Genomic DNA, 24,384 nt, shown 5'->3' with positions numbered 1-24,384 from the left:
TTCAACAACACAGTATCATCTGCAAACAACAGTACAGAGAGTTTCCAAACACTACCCTCTCTCACCAGGGCCAGGGGTAGTGTTTGGAAACTCCCTGTACTGATGGCCCCAAAATATATTATCTGATAGGGTAATCTAACAAAGGACGGAAAACCTCTGGGCGTCTAAATCGCCCGACCTTAACCCTCCTGAGTTTTTCCTCTGGGAGTATGGTAAGGACAGTGTTTGCGTTGGCAATGTAAGGAAACTTTAAGAGCTAAAGATCCATGACCAATATCATCAAAGCCATCGCGTCTGAAATGTTCTAGCATGTGATCAAAAACTTTGAATTGAGGTGGAATGAATGCATGAACGGGAACGGTGCTCATATTGAGCACACTTATAAAACTTCAGCCTGTTATACGTGAGGTGTAAACATGTGACAAGTACCCATATCTATCCATCAAGACGGCATGTCACAGAAACAAATGTATGAAATCACAAAATATTTTGCAATATATTTGTCTTTTTATTTTTTATTCTCTGGCCCTCCCTGTTGCGTATCATGCCAGATCCAGTAACAACTGTGCTGTAAACCGACGAAGGACTAATGGTAAAATATATTGAAGCTGTAATAAATAGTTTTGTTTTTCTTTCTTCTTTTATTAATAATTACACCCGCGCATAAGAAGCAAGAACAGTTGTTGTTTTGTTCGACGCGCGCGAGCATTTCTCGTTCGTGTGTGTGTGTGTGAACAAAACAAGTTGAATAGTTTTAATCCGATGCTACCAAAGTTGGAAGTGGTGTGTGGTGGGGTGAAGGGTTGAGGGTTCGGTAATGGGTTGACCTATTGTTTCTGAGGATAATACATTAAAAATCACGGGCAGATATTCTCATCGACTTAAGAAGCATCCTAGCACCTCTTTTATAGCGATTTGTTTTTCTGATTTCCTGGTTAGTGTAATTTTTTGTTATTTCTGAAAACTAAGGCAGTATTAGAATGTTTTAAATAGCACCAACGAGGATATTAACATGTAATAAGGGAAACTGGCCGCTTAGAAAGAAGTGTTAGGAAGCTTACTTAACTGAAGAGCATACGTATCAAGATTACAGGGTGAGGTCAAAGCATGACCGAGCATGAACCACCTAACCAAATCAAAGGTAAGGCAAGACGGAGGGAATTCGATTATGAGCACGAATAAGTAATGGACAAGATCACAGGGCAAAGTATTATTTCGACCCATGCGTCTGCGTGAGAACAAAATAACTAAACCTGTTATGCGCTGACTTGGACCTGATTTGGTGGAGAGATTGAGGATCACCAGAGGGGTTAACCTTAATTTGATTTTGCAATGAAAGAAAAGCATTCGGGAGCCGAATGCTTATCGCCCGCCGGAATATGCTGTTGGCCAAGTCCATTATTTAGGTCATACTTGATACCCTGAAGGTTTCAGATTGATTGCTCTAGCTGTTCATGGGATAAAACAGTGCTAAAACCGGGCGATAAAAACTAGTTGATCTTTGGCAGCCATTTAGGTGATCTTGACCTTGACCCCGAGCGCCCATTTTCGATCTTGTCCAAGATTTTGGCGATATCTTGATACCCTAAAGGTTTCATGTTGATAGCTCAAGCCGTTCATGATATAATCGGAACACACACACACACACACACACACACACACACACACACACACACACACACACACACACACACACACACACACACACACACACACACACAGAGGCAGGCAAAAATATTATCGCTCCGCCTTCTAAAGGCGGGCGATAATAAATCAAAGTTCAGAGTCATTTGGCAAGGTCAGTCTAAATAATTGTTTTTGTTCATTTTTAGACCGACTTTTGTAGAACGGTTAAGGTTCAGACAAAAATGAGATCATCCGATTTTAAGAGCAATATGACGAAGGTTAAGGTCATAGGACAATGTCAGGTTTGGCCAGTAGACCAATTGGTGGTGCGGGTGCTGCACTCTTTTCGTGTTCTTTCCTGTTTATTTTATGTACTGGTTGATGCAGTGACCAGGCCAACAATGCATACTGTACTGTACTGGGTTCTACGAGTTTTCACTTTTCTTCGCGGCAGATGTTCAACACGAAAGTCATTTGTATAAACTGAAGTAACATCACCATAGCTGCTTATTTTTAAGGGCCTCCGAAAACATAATATCTGTATCCAGGTCTTCATTTACTCCAATCAGGCCATGTTTGCAATATTCAAGAACAAATACTGTGTTGGCTTATATCATTCATTTAATTTTAGGGTATATAGTGTGAAACTCTTAAATACGATCAGAACACTAACCAGCTGGCTTTGATGGTTTTTAAGCTTCATAAAATACATAAAGCAACTTCGCCTGTTTTAACACTCATTTCACACGAATAACAACACGACTCCAGCATTTTGCCCCTGTAACTTTGCTTTCTAAATGTTAGCCCCTAGTACTCCATTCCTATTGGATGCTTCTCCCCTTTCGTTTTTCCCATTGATATTTGTGTAGCTGATCACTTCATCTAGATATTTGCCACTCCATGTAATTTTCCTCCCGAGATACTTTTCCCTTTAATCTTTTCTTACCTGGATGTTTTGCCTCTGGTTTTTTACTCCCTGGTAACACCCCCGTCCACCACCGAAATACTCCCGTTTAGACAAAATGATATATCTGCTCTAGAAACTGAATTCACTACAAGACTCATTAGTAGAACGCAAGGCACACTGGTTTCGAATTACTGGTCCTGACAGATCTGCATGGATTAGCACAGGCAAAGGCTGATTAGAACTAAGTTATTTTACCCACTACAGCTTAAGCTGCTTTTGGCTAGGTCACAACACAGTATAAAAGACCATTAGGTTTCTAAATGTTTTTGTGTCAGTTAAGGGAGCTCAGTTCAAGATCAGACAAATCGTTACATATTAATACGGGACATTTTAGTTCACATTGGGGCAGGCCACCTCACAAAACGAATCAAACTGTGTCATCCTGGTCATGCTGGAATAGTACGGCCACATTAGTTCAAATCAGCACACCTGAAGTATTTACATGCGAAAGCATAGGTCAGCCATGATAGCCAGCAAAGGGTACATCAGGTAAGTGAAGTCATATCGCCTGTTAAAATGATGCCAGGTCGTCAACAAGGATCCTAAAGATTAGCTATAAACATTTTTGGAAAATTTCTAACGAGGGTGCCAATTAGGTCACTCCCGCCACGCCATCCACCCGTGTTATGGGATGATTTGGTCAGAGGACGAGATGGATGTCAAATCAGGACGTAGTACTTGTACTGTGTACAAAACAGGTTACTCTCTTCTGGACGTAGTTGCTATTTTGGCTGATTATGGCGTGCATTATGTCAGTGGAATCTGTGCATAGCTTCTTCAGAAACATTTCGTTAAAACATGGAGTTTCTCTCTCTCTCTCTCTCTCTCTCTCTCTCTCTCTCTCTCTCTTACACACACACACACACACACACACACACACACTGAAGAAGTAAGCTAACGGTTTACATAGTATGTGCTATCTGCCATATAAACAAATTACATAATTTTGCTTCGCATTAAATTATGATGCATATATTCTTCGGTCACAATTACTTTGCATTCTGTTATATACAGGATTCCTTGGTTATACCTGTACATACAAACGGCATCAGATTATAATTCTTTCCTAACCGTATGGCCGAGATGATATTTCACTCATGATAAAATCTTCTCATATTAACCCAAATAAGGTTCTTCAGTCCATCAGCAGGAACAAAATGAGTTTCTTATGATACTCTTTGGCGTTTCTGACCTCAAGAATTTTTATCAGCTCGATAAATTCTTCCAGGGTTAACATAATCAGATGACCTAATGTATTATTTCCGTTTCATTCTTCATACTATTCTTATTCTTATTCTTCTACATTTCTTTGTTAGATATTTTTTCCTCCATACACGTTTCAGTTTGGTACTCAAACGTTTCTTCTTCACCCATTAACTTCAAATTTGGTAGTCATTCGGTTAGCTAATACACCCACACAACTTCATACAGGGTGTCCCAGGATTTAATGCACTAACTTCAGGAGGTGACTCCTGGGCGAAAACTGAGGAAATAATACTATATCAAAATTATGGGTCATAATCTCAGCTGTAACTGATACAGTAAATATATATATATATATATATATATATATATATATATATATATATATATATATATATATATATATATATATATGCCGGTATATATGTATGTATGTATATATATTACATATATATTTAAAGTTTATAACACAAAGCTCAATTACCTCACAGTCCACTATTTTATACCCAGCCATCCTAACTTAAAGCCACACCTGATTATCATATACTATATTCGGTTTCACGAAGGTTGACTCACTGATTTTGCCGCCGAGGACAGGTGGATATGGTAACACTGCGCGATGCGCTCGGGCTGTGATTGGTCGATTTCCGTTGTGTTTGAACGTGCTCCAAATTGACTTTGTATTTCAACCAAGGCCCTCATTGATTTGTATGATACCGGAAAATACAGATATAAAATAAAGCAATGGTATCTTTAATGAAACATGTGTGCCTTTTAAATACTAGAGATAAACCTGAACGACAATGATAGCAAAACTAAGTAAAGTCGCGTTTGGTCGCATACGAACTGTGTTAGCGACTGTCACGGGAATTCAGACGTTCATAGTGAAGTGGTACCGTGTTCCGAGGTCCTGTGAAGGCTCGAATGTTTTTCCTACCACTACTACACAGTGTCACAATCTACAGTCTACACAATGCCCTTCATTACCTCATCTGCTAATACACAGCCTGACCCTACATACTCTTAGCTTTTCTTCCAATAATTATGATTTGTGTGAGCACACACACACACACACACACACACACACACACACACACACACACACACACACCTCACTGGGTTCAATACATGTTATTCTCAATATATATAGTGTACATACACATTTTCATTACCTCCATAGGTAACAGTAGCTTTAAAAATCTGCATTTGTTTGTATTCCCAGTCAGATTCAGTAAAATTATTTCTTACATGAATAAGTTTGGCGTTTGATTTTCCCTAACATTTTCGTATCATAAGAGCCAGACATACAGACAAACAGACGGACACCTTATCCCTGGCCACCATGCACCCTCTCCTCAAGAATGTATCTCCTTTCCCTGGACAGAGAGCCGGGAAAGTAATGGATTACACTGTAGAATGAACCGAATTTTTGTTAATGGTGGAAAAAAGGAAAGTAAGATAAAAGCAAACCCCATGAGAAAATAATAGTTGAACTCTGCTGCTATAATAAAACCGCGTGCAGTGTGAACGAGATCAAACATAATGAAATGAATTTAAAAAAAAATAGCTCAGTCGCTGACTGTTGTCCGGATGCGTCCAGTCGCGACTTTACTTAGTTTTGTTATCATTGTCGTTGAGGTTTAACTCTAGTAATTTAAAAGGCACATATTTATTATTAACGATATCATTGTTTTAATTTGTATCTGTATTTTCCGGTATCTTGCAAATCAATGAGGGCCTTGGTTGGAATACAAAGTCAATTTGGAGCACGTTCAAACACAACGGAAATCGACCAATCACAGCCCGAGTGCATCACGCAGTGTTACCAAATTCACCTGTCCTCGGCTGGTAAAATCAGTGCGTCAAACTCCGTGAAATCGAGTACAGTAATTGTACGTCCCAAGACAAAATTAATACCTAAATAACCATGTCCGACAACTCAGCAGCCATTTGTCACAGCTCACATACCATAGCCACACCTTACAAACACAACAAAAGCGATTAGAGAACCTATGGGACGACGCCAAAGGGACAGTTGCTTACCTGCGGTCGATGGTTTTGTTCAGCCATGTCCAGCCAGTGTGACCGTGATTGAGTAACAACAACAACAATAACAACAACAATTCACATACGCATACTCATACCTCACACATCGTAATCAGGCTTCACATCGACATGGCCACACTATACGCCTCATAATCTCATAGCAACATCTAACCACACTTCACACTTTACAACCACTCTGAATCTCCACAACGACATTCACAACCACGCCTCACTCCCCATAACCACAAGTCACACCCACAACCACACCTCACACCCAGAACCATAAATATAAGTATGAAGCCTTATAACCACGTCTCATATCCCATAGCCTCACTTCACAACCTCAAAGCCACACTTAATGACGTCGTTGAAAAATTCTCACAGCCCCTATCACCATAAACTACAGTTATTCATTCAGCTCCACAACCATCCCTCAGAACCGAACATCACATTTCTTTCAGCCACAGAACCTTACCCAACAATTAACAGTCACACACCACAATTGCAATCTCAACATAGTCACATAGCCACTCTTTACAGCCATGCAGAAACATCTGTAAGCCATTTAGCCACATATCACAGTCACATAGACACAACCAACAACTACATAATAATTATCAGATTTCTTACAACCACAATCTAAAACTGCACCTCACCCACACAAGCACACCTGACAGCCACACCTCACAGCCCCCCGACAACACCTCAAGGTCACACAGCCACGTCTCAGAGCCACACAACCACATCTCAGTCACACCACCATACCAAGCAGTCACACTTCACATAACACCAGCACACGGCCACACAACCACACCTCACAGCCACACAAACACACCCTCAAACTACACCTCACAACCATAACCACATCCTCACCATGACTTCTTACGACCACACCTCATAACCATACTGTCACACCTCAACAAGAAAATAATCCCTCTCAATCAACATTCTGCAACGAAACCTCATAATTCTTTTTTTATGCATGGAAGGAGGAACCAAAGGGCACGAGCCGCAAATTGTTCCCTCCAGGAAAAAAAGAAAAAACAAAACAAAACAGGATAACAGAGAGCCAAATTCAAGATCCGTTCAGTTCAAGATGCCTGGACACACTTGTTTGAAAGCCTGGAGATCATAGGCTAGGAAATACAGACAGAGGGAGACCGTTCCAGCGTTGACTAGTTGCATACATGAAGAAAAGAGAGTAACGGTTAATTCTTGCATTAGAGAGTTGGACAGAAAAGGGATGAGAGTTTGTTACTAGACTGGTGCTCTTTGCCCGCCGTAGTAGTGAAGGGATGCAAGGAGACAGTTCAGAGGAGCACTGACCATTGAAGTAGCAATAGAAAAGAGATAAAGATGCAACAGTGCGGCGAAGAGACAAAGGCTGAATGGAGCCGGTAAGAGAAGGCGAGTTAATGAGACGAAAAACTTTTGACTCCATCTTGTTGAGAACAGCTGTATATGGGGAACCTCCCTACACGTTGAGAGTTGTACTCTACATAAGGGCTAATAAAACCCGTGGTTAAAGCCAACAACTGTTCAGGGGTAAAGAAGGCACGGAGTCGGCTTAGCATAATCACATAACCACACTCTCACCAAGACACCTAATAACTATGCCTCACAATCATACACGAACACTTCACGAGCCACGCCCACATCCCACATCTTACAACCCACAAGCAGAGCCCACCCGTACTCCTGCCAACCATACCTTCACCACGTAAGCACATCATACAGCTGCCTCTGGCCACCACATTCAAACTCTACAACCACAATTTGCAGCCATAATACCACACAGCTAATAACCCTTAGCCACACTTGCCGGCCATACAGCCTGAGAGTGTGTGTATTGCTATTACATTGGACCAGCTCACCCCATTCACTCTAATTTCCCACCAGGCCTCGTCTGAACTGCTCTCTCACTGGCGCCACGCCCACGTCCAACTTCTGGTAGTGGTGGTTATCATCGTGACTGTGTTGGTGATAGAGAAGATAGTGGTGGCAGTGGTGGTATTGGTGTTGGTAGCTGGTGTTGGAGTAGCAATAGTACTGTTGGTTGTTTTAGAATGGATGGTAGAGATATGGTTGTACTAGTATTGTTATTGAAGGGATGGTGGTTTTGGTGGTAGCATTCGACGAGAGTATTCACGGCTGTGGTGATGGTTGTTCAAAGAGATCTGGTTGGGGAATGGTGGTGATAATAATGGTGGTTGTCTCTGTGGTGGTGAGAAATGCGGTTGAAGGGCAGCAGGCGTTGGGTGAGAGGGTGTGTAAGAAGAGAAGTGACATGGCTGTAATGGTTGTAGAAGGAATGGTGGTTGTGGTTGTGTGAGGGATTGCAGTTGTAGTAACGTAAATACATGATGGCGGTTGTAGTATTTGGGAGTATGGAATTAGTTCTTGTTACTTTAGTTTTCTTGTTACTGAAGTAATAATAATAGTGGTAGTTTTGGGATGAGGGTGATTTTAGTGACTGATTGATGATGGTGATTATGGTTGCTGTTGGATGGGGGTTGTGGTAGTTCATGATGACGGTGGTTGTTTGGTGGTTGTGGTTGTTGGCTGGTTGTGGTTGTTGGGTGATGGTAGTTAGGAGTCGTTGTTGGAGGGAAGGTAGTTGCGGTAGTTACTGGATAAATGATGGTGGTTGCTGATGGGATGTTGGCTTCTGTCTTAATCTTGGTCTACCTGGCCTCCTCCTACTTTCATGCTTACTCATACTCTTTTTAACAAGATATTTGGTGCTAGAGAGGGAGGCGTCCATGTGGTGGCACCAATATAACTGGCCGGCTCTTTTGCTAGGTTATGCAAACTATTCTCACCTTCCAATCAAACCAAAGGGAAATAGTGGACTAGTGGAGGAGGGGGATTTCAGCCTGCAGCCCATGGTGATCAAGTTTTAGATGAACCTAGGGCAACAGCTGTACTACTAATTTATATATTCCTTACACCTGGCCATACCATCCAAGCAAAATCTCTTCAGTCCTATTGTAAACAGGCTTCCTTACTCCACATATTTCATGAATCATATTATATCTTGTGCTATCCACTCTACCCATTTAGCTCACATTCGTCAATAAATCCATTTCCATTGCTCTTACTTTATTATGGGAGAATAGTTACCCTTCAAATTGCAGGCTTTGAATGAGCCATAATAAGACAGGCTAGGTCATATGAGTGGACTAATTTGCCGTAGCATCAAAAAGTTTGGTAGGTTCAAATCTCTCGTGAACATGTTGGTGTCCAGTTTGAATCCAGCAAATGAGTCTGTCACTAATTTGTCAGAACTGTGTCAAAACATTTCCTATGTAGTGTGAAAACTGTATATGTGCTAATATCGCAGAGAAGGATTAGCCTAAGTATCATAGCTAAGGACCCATAACCTCTGAATGCTGCCTGGGAGGACCTGTCACACTACAAAATAAACATAATTATTTCAATGTTTCCAAAAGATTTCAAGGATCCATATTTTCTTGTATGTATGTATAGTATTTATGTATGTATGTCGTACTAGCAGAGGAAAGGGTGGCATGTACGCGATTTATTTGTGACTACTCATTATTGGGTTGAAGTGTTTGCCAGTAGGTAGATAGATACATAGTTCATCAGCATCATCATCATCATCATCATCATCATCAGTAGTAGTAGTAGTAGTAGTAGTATGGCTATCACTATTATTTTTATTTTACTGTTATTATTAATATTATTATAATTATTATTATTATTATTATTATTATTATTACTCTGTCTTTCTTTCCTTCATTCTTTCCTCTTCCTTCTGCCTGTGGGTGACTCTACACAGGGTGACAAGCCAAATGGCTTCCTGTACACCAGGAAACCATTTACTACGCTGGGTGGTAACCATATAACCAAATTTTGGCGCCTGGTGGTTTAGTGAGTAATTATTGCGCTCCAATCGGATTGAACCGGTGAAGGTTTATATCCAAGGGGTGGTTGGGGTTGACTGCTCATGTAATGCCACTCAGGGATGAGTGAGGCTGGTCACTCTCATCTTAAATGTCGGGACCAACTGCTTAGCCCCGGGCTCCTACGCTCCTCATGGGGCAATGTAGAATTGGATGATGGATGGATGGATTATTACTACTACTACTACAACTACTACTACTACTACTACTACTATTACTACTACTACTATTACTCGCTTAAAGGCCGCCTTCGGCGGTCTTACCTTGATGTCAAGAAATGAGTCATAGCTCGAGAACCGGTGGCCCGACTGGACTGGAAATTGTCATTCTTCAAGTACATACATGCATATATATATATATATATATATATATATATATATATATATATATATATATATATATATATATATATATATATATATATATAATATAAAACTGAAGACCAGGACAAGGAGACGATGTACTGGGGCCATGTTCACAATTTATTTCAGTGACGTTTCGAGGAAATCCAACCTCATCATCAGACAAACTAAAATACGTGAAATGAATTACAAAATGAAGTATGACCAAAACCTCATTCACAATTAATAAAAACCAATAAAATATATACAAATTAAATTTTAAAATGTAGTAAAAAAAAAAAAAAATCACAAAATTACGAAAAATCTAACCTAAACACGTCCACACCGTGGCAACTACACAAAGCAACTAATCAGTAGAGGAAAGTCTGTGGAAAAGTAACTTGGTTGAGCTGTATGAGAATGCTGAATCGAATCCGTGAATCAGTGGGTAAATAATTTAATGGAAGACTCATAGGTATTCAGTGAAGGCTTTAAGTCATGAATAAACAATGATTCCGCTATTCTAAGACTAGTTTTATCATTATTTGTCATTTTAATGACAAATAATGATGACAAATAATGATAAAACTAGTCTTAGAATAGCGGAATCATTGTTTATTCATGACTTAAAGCCTTCACTGAATACCTATGAGTCTTCCATTAAATTATTTACCCACTGATTCACGGATTCGATTCAGCATTCTCATACAGCTCAACCAAGTTACTTTTCCACAGACTTTCCTCTACTGATTAGTTGCTTTGTGTAGTTGCCACGGTGTGGACGTGTTTAGGTTAGATTTTTCGTAATTTTGTGATTTTTTTTTTTTTTCTACATTTTAAAATTTAATTTGTATATATTTTATTGGTTTTTATTAATTGTGAATGAGGTTTTGGTCATACTTCATTTTGTAATTCATTTCACGTATTTTAGTTTGTCTGATGATGAGGTTGGATTTCCTCGAAACGTCACTGAAATAAATTGTGAACATGGCCCCAGTCCATCGTCTCCTTGTCCTGGTCTTCAGTTTTATATATGCCATCAGGTTCCCTACTGGATCCTCAGTTGTTAACATTCTATATATATATATATATATATATATATATATATATATATATATATATATATATATATATATATAAATCTTCCCATAAAATGTACTAATTTTGTTCGTACTACATATTTCTGATCATTTCAAACCATTTCGGCAACACTGAAGTTTTTTAGGGGGAGAGGGGCGAAAGTATGGATATTTCCCAGTGCGCGGCATTTGTTTAGTTTCCACAGGCGTGTAGGCCTATGCAGTCATTTTGCACATTTTTCCGTGATTCACTACAAATTACAGGATGGGTTTAGGAAGCTTAAAAATTACATTGCCAGATGCACTAGACGATTCACTTCACGTTGGTAATGAAAGAAAAGTGATTTTCGATACTTCAAAAAATGGTCCTGGCGCCGCCGAAAATATGAAAACTTCTTAGTGGGGCGCATTTGTTTAGCTTCCACAGGCGTGTACGCAATCACTTCGCGAATTCAAGTAGCCATAACTCGGGAACTGGTGGGCCAATTGGACTGGAAATTGCTTTAGAGCATTTTAACGGTACCTTGGTCTAACAAAATTGCTCTGCGTTGCGCCATTTTTGTTGTGTTACGGAAATAAACCAACAAACCTACAAACCAACAAACATACAGAAATCGGATAATTATTATAAGGATTATTATTATCATCATGATCATAATGATCATCGTTGCCATCATCATAAGTATTTTAATTTTATTATTGTTACCTCACTGTCATATGTTTAAGGTATATTCTTGGTAATATTCATAGTGCCAGCAAAACTGGTTGTGTCAGTAATTAACCTCGGCCCCGAGTGACTAGCTAGCTCACCCGTGAATCTGGGTACACCCACACATCAAAGCCAGTCTGGGTTTGATGTGTCCAGCTCTAATATATACCACATTCCATAACACGATTGAGGACCTAGCACCCCCCTTCACCCCAGTCACAGCCATTAGCATACACGAATCCCACAGATTTAGTTGTGTGTGTGTGTGTGTGTGTGTGTGTGTATGTGTGTGTGTCTGTATGTATATGTGTGTGTGTGTGTATGTGTGTGTGTGTGTATGTGTGTGTGTGTATGTATGTGTGTGTGTGTGTGTGTGTATGTGCATGTGTATGTGTGTGTGTATGTATGTGTGTGTGTGTGTGTGTGTGTGTGTGTGTGTGTGTAGCTCTGACTGGAAATGGAATTTTGAAGAAAATTGGCAGGATTGTTGGAAATGGGTCCAATTTGGGCCAGCTTTATTTTTATGTTGATTTATATTATCCAAAGCCCTGAATGTTTTGCACCGTGGAGGTTCGTGCGTCTTTGAAGAGAGAGAGAGAGAGAGAGAGAGAGAGAGAGAGAGAGAGAGAGAGAGAGAGAGAGAGAGAGAGAGAGAGAGAGAGAGAGAGAGAGTTGTTGTACGTCTACAGTTCTAAGTCTGTTCCTTAATAACAGACGCTACGAATAGATGATATTATTCAACAAAAAATCGTGATGGCAGTGGTGCTGCTGGTGGTGCTGGTGTGCTGATGATTAGAGAACAAAAATTTTCTTCTAAAACAATTGTCAAGAAGTAGGAATGGCAAACGTGCACAGATATGAAAATTGCACAAAAACAAGAGAGCATTCAGAATGGGAGGAGATTTGGAGAACCATACCGATAACTACATTCCACATTTTAACCACAAACTTGCAGCTGGTGGAATGTAGTAATGGGTACTGGTCTCCAAATCTCCTCCCATCCTGAATGCTCTCTTGTTTCTGTGCTTCTTTCATTTCTTATCTGTGAGCTTTTGCCATTCCTACTTCTTAACGATCATTTTAGAAAATTTTTGTTTTCTAGTTTATGGTCTTTTTGTGTATAATTATGCATCAAGCAAGTGTTAGATTTGGATTGTTACATGCACAGCATACTGAAAGACTAAAACGAGAGTGCCTTCCCACGAAAAGAAGTGTTTTGGTACGTTCTTTAACTGTAGGCGAGCTGTAGCTAACCAACATTGCGCAAAATGACGTACTGACGGGTGACCGTGATGCGATTTTCAGGCCGTAACTCACGAACCGTAGCTTGAATGCTTTTCTAAACATGAAAAGAAACATCTACACTTGGCAAGCAGCATTTTGGTGTATAGTACGCTCGCGTACGCCGTTTTGTCCTGGAGTTATGGCTGATGAACATGGAAGAAAGAAAGAACAAAATCGATATTTTTGCGGTTCGATGCTGCGACTCCTACGTAGGTTAGCAAGACCTTGCGAGTAGTTTTGCACTGGAATATCTAAGCTCTTTTATTTCATAAGCTTAAAACTGGGCTTTGAGACCGTTTTCGCGTGAATGCTCCTATACCCTATGTACAGGACTCCATTTTGATCCTGCGCCATTCCTACTTAAAGAGTGGCTAACGCACTCCGTGAGAGTGGTGGATGTAATTGTCATGGTGGTAGCTATATATATATATATATATATATATATATATATATATTTTTTTTTTTCATTCATTGCCAGACACCATGTATCCCTAACGGGGTGGCTAAGGGCTTAGAGTTAATTGTTTATATTTTTTATTTTTTTCATTCATTGCCAGACGCCATGTATCCCTAACGGGGTGGCCAAGGGCTTAGAGTTAATTGTTTATATTTTTTTCATTCATTGCCAGACGCCATGTATCCCTAACGGGGTGGCCAAGGGCTTAGAGTTAATTGTTTTATAGGGTGGGGCACTAATCCTCCACCAACCCCACTTGACACGTAGGGATGCCAACAGCATCTGGTGTTCCCAGGCGGTCACCCATCCAAGTACTAACCAGACCCAACGTTGCTTAACTTGGCTGATCAGACGGGAAGCTGTGTACTCAACGTGGCATGGCCGTTGGCTCTCTCTCTCTCTCTCTCTCTCTCTCTCTCTCTCTATATATATATATATATGATCATCATCATCATCAGCCATTACAAGTCCACTGCTGAACAAAGGCGACCCCCAACCTTATCCACGAATTCCTTGACTGAGCCAATATTTGCCATGTTTTCCCTGCAAATTTCTCTATCTCATCTCTCTACCTCCTGTCTGGCATTTTTCTGCTACGCTTACCATCTCTTGGTGTCCAGTCAGTCAATCTCTTGCTCCATCTGTTATCCCTTGTTCTTGCTACATGGCCTGCCCACCTTCATTTTTGTTCTTTTATAACTTTTATAATATCTTTGACTTTATCTGATCTCTCACGCAAGTTGACCTTTTCCTGTCTCTTAAAGATATTCTCAGCACTGACCTTTCCATTGCTGTCTGAGAACGGATTATTTTATTTTCCATCGATTTGGTCAGTTTCCAGGTCTCACAACCATACGTCATAGCTGGAATTATGCATTCGTTATATACTTTTCTTTTCATACAAATTGGCAAGCTACTTTTCATAATGTCTCTATGTTTACCGAAAGCTTTCCATCCAATTGTCATGCGTCTTTTTATTTCGTTATCATTATCTTTCTTTAATTTTAATATTTCTCCCAAGTAATTGAACTCCTCGACTTCTTCAAGAATTTCTTCGCTTATTCTGATGACGCTCTTGGTGCTTGTGAATGAAGCATTACTTTAGTTTTACCCCGGTTCATCATTAGCCCTGCGTTGAGACATTCTCTGTTCAAGTCATTTAACATTTTTTGCAATGTCTGCTGTTTCTGAGATTAGGACGTCATCTGCAAATTTTACATAGTTTAGGTTTTCTCCATCTATGTTCACTCCTTTGTTTTCCCAGTCTAGTTTTCTGAAAAAAAAAAAAAAAGTAGAGAGAGAGAGAGATTGTGTGTGTGTGTGTGTGTGTGTGTGTGTGTGTGTGTGTGTGTGTTCTTACCGAATTGTTCTTACCGAATTGTTCTTACCTAATTGTATCTTTACAGGAATGAGTCAAGCTCGTACTGTCCCGTGTCTTAAACCATATTTATCGTACATATCCTTAAATTTGTGAATTATTTTGGCACACACTGTTTCATTCGGTAGTGCATTCCATTGATCAATTGCTCTATTTGGGAAACTAAATTTCCTTACGCCTGTATCACCTCTCGTTTTATGCAATTTTTTGCAGTGTCCTCGTGCTGATGCTTCTCCATATGTTAAGTAATCATTTATGTCTATTTTCTCCTTCCCTGATATGCATTTATATAGCATAATCATGTCACCTCTTTTCCTTCTCTCCTGTAGTGTTGGTAGATTCAGTTTATTTAGTCTTTCTTCATAGCTTAGATCCCTTAAGCTTGGTACCAATCCTGTAGCGGCCCTTTGAACTTTTTCAATCTTGTCTCTGTGTTTTTTGAGATGAGGACTCCAGACTACTGGTGCATACTCCAGGATTGGTCTGATGAATGATGTTATTATCTTTCTTAGCATGTCTTCATTATGTATGTAAACGCTATTCTCATATTGGCAAGCAGTGTATACATGTTCCGTACCTTCTCACTGATGTGGTCAGCCGGAGATAGTCTGTTATTGACAATCACACCTAGGTCCTTCTCTCTTTCTGATGTGTGTAGGGTTTTATTTCCTAACATATAATCTCAATCAGGTTTTTTTTTCTACTTTTACCAAACTTGATTACATGACACTTGTCCACATTGAATTCCATTTGCCATGTATTACTCCATTCATGAAGTTTATTTAATTCTTCTTGTAGCTCTTCATAAGAGTCTTTGTTAGTAATTCTCCTTTGTATTTTTGCATCATCTGCAAACATATTTAGATAGCTTTCATTTCCAGTGTTACTGTCTATATCATTTATATACACTAAAAACATGATTGGTGCCAGCACTGAGCCCTGTGGTACTCCACTAGTCACCTCTCTCCATGATGAGTAATTTCCCCTTAGCATTGTTCTCATTTTTCTTTTCATGAGAAAATCTTGCATCCAACAATACAGTTTGCCTCGAATTCCTCCTTGATGGTACAGTTTCCATAAAAGTCTTTGTTGTGGTACTGTGTCAAATGCTTTCTTGAAATCTAAATAGATACTGTCCACCCATCCTTCTCTTTCCTGTAATGTCTCTGTTACTCTGTCATAGTAGCTCAACTAATTAATAACACATGATTTTCATTTTCTGAAACCAAACTGTCTTTCTGTTATCATATTGTGTTCTTCTAGATGATTTACCCAAGCTTTTCTTATAATCTTTTCTAATACCTTGCTTACAACACTGGTTAGTGATACTGGTCGGTAGTTAATATCAGGTAGTGTACCTTGACTCAAGGATTTCTTGAAAATTTAAAATAATGGTTTACTTAACTCCTTTGCACATTCACGTAGCACCCAACATGAAATTTCATCAGGACCATTTGCTTTTCCTTTGTCTAATTTACTTAGCTCCTCCTGTATTTCTTTTTCTGATGTTTGTATATCTGGTAGTATGTATGGACATGCATGTTCCACATAATCCCTCTCAAAAGTTTTTTTCTCTGTAAAAACTGATTGGAAATTCTTGTTTAGTGCTTCACAAATATCCTTCTCATGTGTATAGGTGATTCCATCTTCCGTAATGAATTGTATTTTATCTTTTACTTTGGTTTTGCTTCTGATGTAGCTGTAAAATAGCTTTGGTTGATCACTACTTTTATTTATGATATCCTCCTCAAACTGTTTTTGGGCTTCCCTCCTTATTCTTGTGTAATCGTTTCTTGCCTGTTTGTAATTATTATATGCCCTTTCACTATTGTGTCTTCTGTATCTATTCCACAACAAATCTCTTTTCTTTTGATTTTTTACATTCTGTATTGAACCATTTCTTTATTTTCTTTTCTGCTTCTTTGTGCTGTGGGATGTACTTCTGGACTCCTATTTCATAAAAGTCACAGAATTTTTCATATATAGCATTTAAATCTTGTCCTCTTAGCTCCTTTTCCCAAGCAATTTCTAAGAGCTACTTCTTTTGGTCATGATACTTTCCCTTTTTATAGTTTAGGCTCTTTTTGTAACTTTCATTGCTGTTATCTATGTCATATGCAATGCTGAAGTTGCAATTTAGTACTGCGTGGTCGCTTTTCCTGAATGGAGGGTGATATATTTAATTGTCAGTATCGTTTTCTTGCCTAGTAAATATGAGATCTAGCATTGAGGGTACATCGAGTCCTCTTTTTCTGGTGCTTTCCCTTACATGTTGAGGAAGGAAAAACTCTTGCCCAAGATCCATGAGCTTTTGGTCCCAACAGCTTTCTTGGCGTATTATATCTGGAGTATTCCAATTTGTGTTTGTATTAAAATCTCCAGCTAGTATAATTCTTTTCGACTTCTCTTCCATTTTATGTAGTAATGCTCTTAAACTCTGAATTGTACTCTCCGCCAGGTCCTCATATTCGTCTCTTTCCCATGTGTTTGATCTGGGTGGCATGTAGAAATTGGCTACAATTACTTTCCCTTCAGATGTATTTATCTCTACTGCAATCAGTTCTACTTGTGAGGGTATATCTAATTCTATTTCTTTGACTTTTAGATTTTTCTTATTTAAGATTATAATTCCTCCTCCTTTTCTTAAGTTCCTATCTCTTCTCCATATATTATATTCCTCTAAGTTTAGGATGTCATTCGATATCCTTGGTGTTAATTTTGTTTCCGTTAGGCATACTATATGTGGTTCATTTTCTCTGACATAATCATTCATGTCTAATAATTTAGATACCATTCCATGCACATTTGAGTACATCAACTTAATCATCTTGTTTATATACTTGTCATGATTTGGTTCTACTACCTTCCTCCTTTTTATTCCCTCCTGTTTATGTACCACTTTCGTACCTGCAATCCAATTACTTTGTAAAAAAAAAAATTATTATTCTCCTCCTCTGATCTTCCCTCATTTTTTGTTTTTGCTTCCTCCCTCTTCTCTTTCAGTAATTCCAGTTCCTCTTGTGTTAGGCATCTTTTTATCCATACATTTTTGAACTCCTCTTTTTCCATTAGATTCTTTGCATTTTTTAGTATCCCCTCCACGGTGTTTACACTCTGGTAGGTTACCTTTAGGGGTCTTGACTTACTTCTCTCGTATTTCCCTAACCTTTTGTGTTCCTCTGTGTTTTTACTACAGATTTCCTCTGATACATCTTTCAATATGCCCATTACATTTGCCATCTCCCTTTTGTCTCTTGAGATCTTGTTTTTACTTCATCCTCTTCTATACCAGTGATTACTATAGATTTGTTAATATCTGCTGAATCTCTGACTATTTTAGGATTGTTTTGGATTTTTCTTTTCACTTCCTTTTTAATGCTTTTTTCTTCCACCCTTGTTTCTAAGTCTTTCTTTACTTTCACCATTTCAGCATATGTGGTTTCCACATATTTTTGTAGCTTTGCACAGCTTCATTCACCTGTGTTATCTTCTCAGTATCACTGCTCTGGTCTATCAGACTGCTTACTTGCCTAATTGTCTCTGTATCATTTTTGAACTCTTCCATCATACTCTCGTGGTTGACTACAGTACTTGCCATTTCACTAATTTTCCTCGTAAGTGTACCCACTTCAACTGTTAGCTCATTTATGGTTATGTCTTTCTTGTTGACTTCCTTTCCTAATTTTTCTGTTTCTTCCTTTTGCAAGTGCATCTGTTTCTTAATTTCATCAATCTCATTTTGAAAAGCAGTCTGAAGCCTGTGTACTCACTCAACCAGTTTGTTGTGAGTCTCCATTTCAACCAGTTCTTGGTAGAAATCATCGTCCTGCTTTCTACCTTTATCCCTTTTCTTTTCCAGATTTGCTTTACTAAAGTATGTGGTCATGTTGTAGTACTAAAAGCACATATGGTACTTACATTCCATGGGGCAGATTGTAGACTGAACAACGATCAGCTGACTGTGCTCATTCTTACTCTAATTTGTTTTCTTTTCTGTTTGAACAAGTCTTGCTTTAAAACTTCTTTTTTTTTAATATTAGAACACCATTTAGTCTAACCTGGAACAGAGCTTGACTCATATAAAGATACCAATTTAGGTAATGCCTCTGGCCAAGTTGGCCGTGTATGGAGCGATGTCGGCGTACGTCTGGTCTCCTCCGTGCCTTGTGTGTGTGTGTGTGTGTGTGTTTGTGTGTGTTTAACAGGAAACATAAGCGGGAACAGAATGACATAGGAAGAAGATGGCAGATAGGAATAGATAACATGCAATATCTAGAATTCCAGGATAATAATTTTCATTGCAGTATGAAAATAAATCGGTGTATCCCATATCTGAAGTTAAGGGAGGATCAGTAGTGACAGGTATTACCGAGAGACACGAGCAGAGTCGTGAGTCAGTTGGTATGCACTAAACGTGCAAGTCGCTTGAGATGAAATTATAAGAAAAGTATATGGATGAGTGGCATACTCTGTTTTTTAAGGGATGTGTAGAAGTTTTACTCGGAGTAAGAGTTATTCTAATAATTTTTGTTGCTGCATTTTTTTTTTTAAGCAAAAATAGCAATTTTCTTCTAATGGCCTCACGCACCCCTAGTCCCCAGTATCAGTCTCACTCCTCCTATGGAAGGCGCGGCCGTCAGTTTCAGAACCATTGGTTTAAGCTGACCTTTAACCTGTTATTTTCAAGACTGATTAATTTTCTTTTTGGCTGAAACAAAATGGTTCCACCAGTATAATCAGAAAAGAATGAATTTTTTTTTACTAAATCAAGGGCCGATACTTTGACAATGTACCACTACCTTAAATTTTGACTGATTGGTCTCGAAACAAGGTTTCCTCCTTCCTTTACTTTCTATCCTTCTACCATGTTTCGTCTAAATCGGATTAAAAATATAAAAGCCAACCAATTCCTGACCTATGACCTTTGAACGTTGGGGGCAAGGTATACTGTGTCTCTGACCCACTGGAAAATGAGAAGGTGCTTTTACCTTTATCATTCTTTTTTTCTATGTCTTCCTCCTCTCTTCCTAATTATCTCATCTTTCCCATCACTTTTTATTACTCTTCTTCCCTTTTCAGGTGGCTTTACATTAAGTGACAAGCCTCATGGTTTCCTGTAAGCCAGGAAACCATGTACAACGCTGGGTGGTAACCATGTAATCAACCCATATGTTTTCCCTGCGTGACAACAAGTAGGTTGGAAAGGGTTAGTGGCCCTCCCCGTAAAACAACTAATTCAAAGTCAAAGGGCCACCCCTTACGGAGTTTTGGCGCCTGGCTATAGATAGAAAAAGAAGAAAGTGAAATCAGGTTTTTCGTTGTTTGTGTGTCAGTGGGTTATCGATGTGTTTTATGTACAGAGAGATTTTATGTATAGAAAACCTTGAGGATTAAGGTTTGATGGTTAAATAAACTTAATACCCCTGAGTGTGAGCATTATGAACGATTATATTGTTGAAGCTTATGGTCGCGTCACTACCATTTCTACATAGAGTGTCTACCTACACTTATACTATTGGCTACAGGGTGTAGTGATACTAAGCAGTTTCATTCCCAGATAACTCTCTTCATAAATGACGTACATTTTCATTCGTCTGTTCTCTTTGCAAGAAATTAACAACGTTTAATACAATAAATAATTTCACACAATCGCCTGAGTCATTAATCCACACACACCCGTACGTAGTGATGGTGTTTCTGTTATTGTATGTGTGCGTGTGTATTTGTTGATTTATACAGTATGTCTGTAATCTTGATTCCACTATAACCAAATTTGGTGGAAGAGTTGCAGGTAAGCCGGGGAACTGACTCATGGTTTGAGATAAAATATGTCAATGTCAAGGTTACAAGGAAAGTTCGACTTGAACAGCTTAGATCCTAGTAAGACCAAACTAGTTGGAAGGGTTAGGAGTAAGGCAGAAATGAATTGATTTAACTTTTACAGCAATCACCCAGACGTCAAGGTCACAGGGCAAGGCCAAATTTTGGACCATGTGTGTTTCGGTGTGAACGATATAACTATGATAATTTTCTTATGATATTGACCAAACTTTCTGAATGAGTTACGGGTCAGCCATGGGAACTGAAGCACTGCTTCTGAGATTAATATATCAGAGGCCAAGGTCATATGATAAATTTCAACATAAAATTCTTTCATCCGATGTGGACCATACTTGATAGAAGGGTTCAGGTTAAGGGGAAAATGAATAATTTTGATTCTGAGAATGATCACTTAAAGGTCAAGATCACTGAATAAGATCAAAGATCATGGTCATTGGCAAGGTTAATTGGAAGAGTCTTTATTCTGGCGGAACGCTTCAATTTCAGTTGCAGACGGAGGGATTCGGTTTGAAATCATTCAGTGTTCTACCTGCACGTTTCTTTTCTAAAAATGCAAATAAAATAAAAACAGAGCGGTTTATATCAGTTTTTAAATATCACTGACAAGAGTACCGAATGCTAACACAGAAGCTGACCTGTTGTTTTTGAAAACAATACACCAAAGGTCAGAGTCACACAGCATGGTCGGTTTAAACGGCCTTTATCCAGTTTTGATCAAACACTAGGGGAGGGTTGAGAAAAGGTGATATATATATATATATATATATATATATATATATATATATATATATATATATATATATATATATATATATATATATGTATGTATGTATATATATATAACGGTTTTTAAGACATTCAAAACTCAAGGTCATCCAGCCAGGCTCAGTGTTTGACCTGGTAACTCATATTTTATTTTTTTTATTTCTGTATGTTTCTATCGGATTTGATGAAATGACTGAGAGTCCACCAAGGACGAAGTGATTCAGTTACTAAAGCAATAGGCCAAAGGTCAGTATCACAGGGCAAAGTTATCTCAAACAGTTTTGACCTTATATGAACGAAAGTTAACCCATTTGTTACCAGTGTCTTCAATAAAGGACGGAATTGGGCATTTTCAAAAGATAATAAAAAGGGAAACCCCAGGGGAGGGACTTACGAGCTTCACGACTATGAGCTGATAGGCGGAGGGTGGTATGCCTTGTACCCTTCCGGCACAGTCCCTCACACAGGAACCTTGGGAGGTAATGGGTTAGTGGTAGGTGTGAGGGTCAGATAAGTATGAAGCAATTCGATTTTGCAAACAATTGATTCAAGGTCAACGTTACAGGATAAAGTAAAGTACTCATCCAGCTATAAGGCCTGGGTGTTGCACTCGCTGAGTGCTTCTCTTTACGTAATGTGTCATATTTATGCTAGCAGTTACAATACAGTGAGAAGAGAGACTTATTGAAAAAAAGTTCATTGGTGAGTGTGGCCACTGTAACTGACGAGGTGCAATATGTGATGACCTAATTGGACTTCAGATGAACGCATGTCCAACACGAGTTCAATTTCTGCAGATAACACATGGAAAAGATATAACCTTATCCCACAGAATGTTCCATGTTTCCATAAACTGGTGGGAAAAATGTGTATCAAACCATCTGAAGATAGCTTTCAGTGATATAAAATATAAAACTTCTTCACATCCGACTACTAAGTTCTATCTATCTATCTATAGCCCGACGCCCTAATCCCGCAAAGGGTGGCCGCAGACAAAACGCCTCCAAGTCACTGTCACCCACCATTTGACTACCCTCCCCCCAACTCACTCCCCTCTCCCTCATATACCTCTCAACTCAATCCCTCCACCTCATCCTCGGTCTACCCCTCCCTCTCCCTCCCTCCACCTCACCTACATACACCCTCTTAGTCAGTCTTTCATTCTCCATTCTCTCCACATGTCCAAACCACCTCAGTGTATTTCTCCTAATCTTCTCAACCACATCTACATCCACCCCACAACGTTCCTTCACTTCTTCATTCGTCAACCTGTTTACTAAGTTCAGGTTCTATAAATCATCCAACGCACAGTGACTTGTTTTATTGTGTCATTGTAAGGAACAACAAGCTTACCACCGTAGAGGGTAACTGACAAATAGAACACAGTATGTGGATAACAGCTGTTAACCGATTATGTAAGATTTTAATACTTTTTACTTCTATACAATTCAAGCATGCCTGTCGAACGCCTGACCTTGAAACCGTCAAAAGGATTGAGGTAAATAAATATACCTAGTGAGCAAATTAAAGTCTAGGATGGGCCAAGATTTGGTGGTCAGTGGGGCTTGGGCACAAGTATACCCTGATTAATGGGTGCTGTGTGACTGGTGGGTTGAGTGCAGCGAAGAGTCATTTCAAGGTAGTCTTTAGGAAATGAGTGTGAGAGACAAAGAAATTAGCGAGATTAGCTGGTACTGTCATAAGGGGGAGGCAAGAATATACGAGTATAACCTGTGAAACTGAATGATATATGGCGAATAGTCTGAGTGCAATAAAGGTTAATTTTAAAGTTTTCTCTTACAATGACAAGGTAATCACGTTTAACTTTCATTTACCTGGGTGGAGCGTGTATCTGGCACAAGGAAGATGAACGCCCATGCCCTGCATAGCGATGGGTCACTCTTGAGCATTGTGTTGCATCCGTTAGACCATCAAAAAGGTAGCAGGTGGGCGGTTACTATCGTCCCATGCGGTACTACCTGTCCCAGACGGTACTACCACGGGAGTTACGTGGGGCCAAGGCCCGGTAAGTGGTCTTGCGCAACAATCCTAGATGGGGAACTCAATCGCATATACTAAGTAGTAAAACTCTGAGCGGAAACTGCTATTCATACACATCTTTCACAGCTTATCTTTCGCGGGCCTCCACCTTTTTCCCCTACCCCTCGCCAGGTGGAAGGATTCTTTTCTGACCCTGGCCATACACTTTCTGACACAGGAGAGCAGCTGCTTACTTGTGGGCGATGGTCTATTTGGCCAGACTGACCAGGGTAGAATAACAACATCAACAATCTTGCATCCTGCAACTTAGGTAAAAACTTTAAAGGTTTTTGTCATTGCAAACTGATAAGTTATACATAACCACACGGATTCGTTGCACCTGCATATGGGAATGAAACCGTTCAGATGATATGTATACACCCTGTAATACTCCTGCCTCACTTATCCTACCTGTCCCACTCTGTTAAGTCAGTCATTTTCATTTTCACTCTAAACTGCCTCCCGGCTTTATGCTCTCTTCCCTTCGCAAACTTAAAGTTATATTATTTTTAACGTCTTCACAACGATTATTATTATTATTTTTTTTTGTCAATGATATCTTTTGAGGTATCGAGAAAAATACAGTAAGCTGTCTCGTAAATGGCATAAAGCTGCCAATGGGGTGCCGTTAGTTGACGTGGTGACGGATTTTTTTACGTACAACCCCCCCTCCCCCACAACCTCTCCAAATGGGGTGCAACCCCTACAAAACTGTATAACTG

At 39.3% G+C, this 24,384-nt stretch overlaps 1 protein-coding gene and 1 non-coding gene across 2 annotated transcripts in view; one reads left to right on the top strand and one right to left on the bottom strand.

Annotated features, from left to right (window-relative positions):
- LOC145390374 (corticotropin-releasing factor receptor 1-like) overlaps nt 1-24,384 on the top strand; it is a 427,528-nt gene that overhangs the window by 170,136 nt on the left and 233,008 nt on the right. The window lies entirely within an intron of this gene.
- LOC145390513 (5S ribosomal RNA) lies at nt 13,909-14,027 on the bottom strand. The gene has a single exon (XR_013895661.1). It is a non-coding gene; the product is annotated as a 5S ribosomal RNA (ribosomal RNA).

This window comes from Coenobita brevimanus, chromosome 14 (genome assembly GCF_032717465.1).
Source record: "Coenobita brevimanus isolate Jiangsu-jjx chromosome 14, ASM3271746v2, whole genome shotgun sequence".
Lineage (NCBI taxonomy): Eukaryota > Metazoa > Arthropoda > Malacostraca > Decapoda > Coenobitidae > Coenobita > Coenobita brevimanus.
The sequence above is the reverse complement of the archived record's forward strand: the minus strand, read 5'-3'. Positions and strand labels throughout refer to the sequence as shown.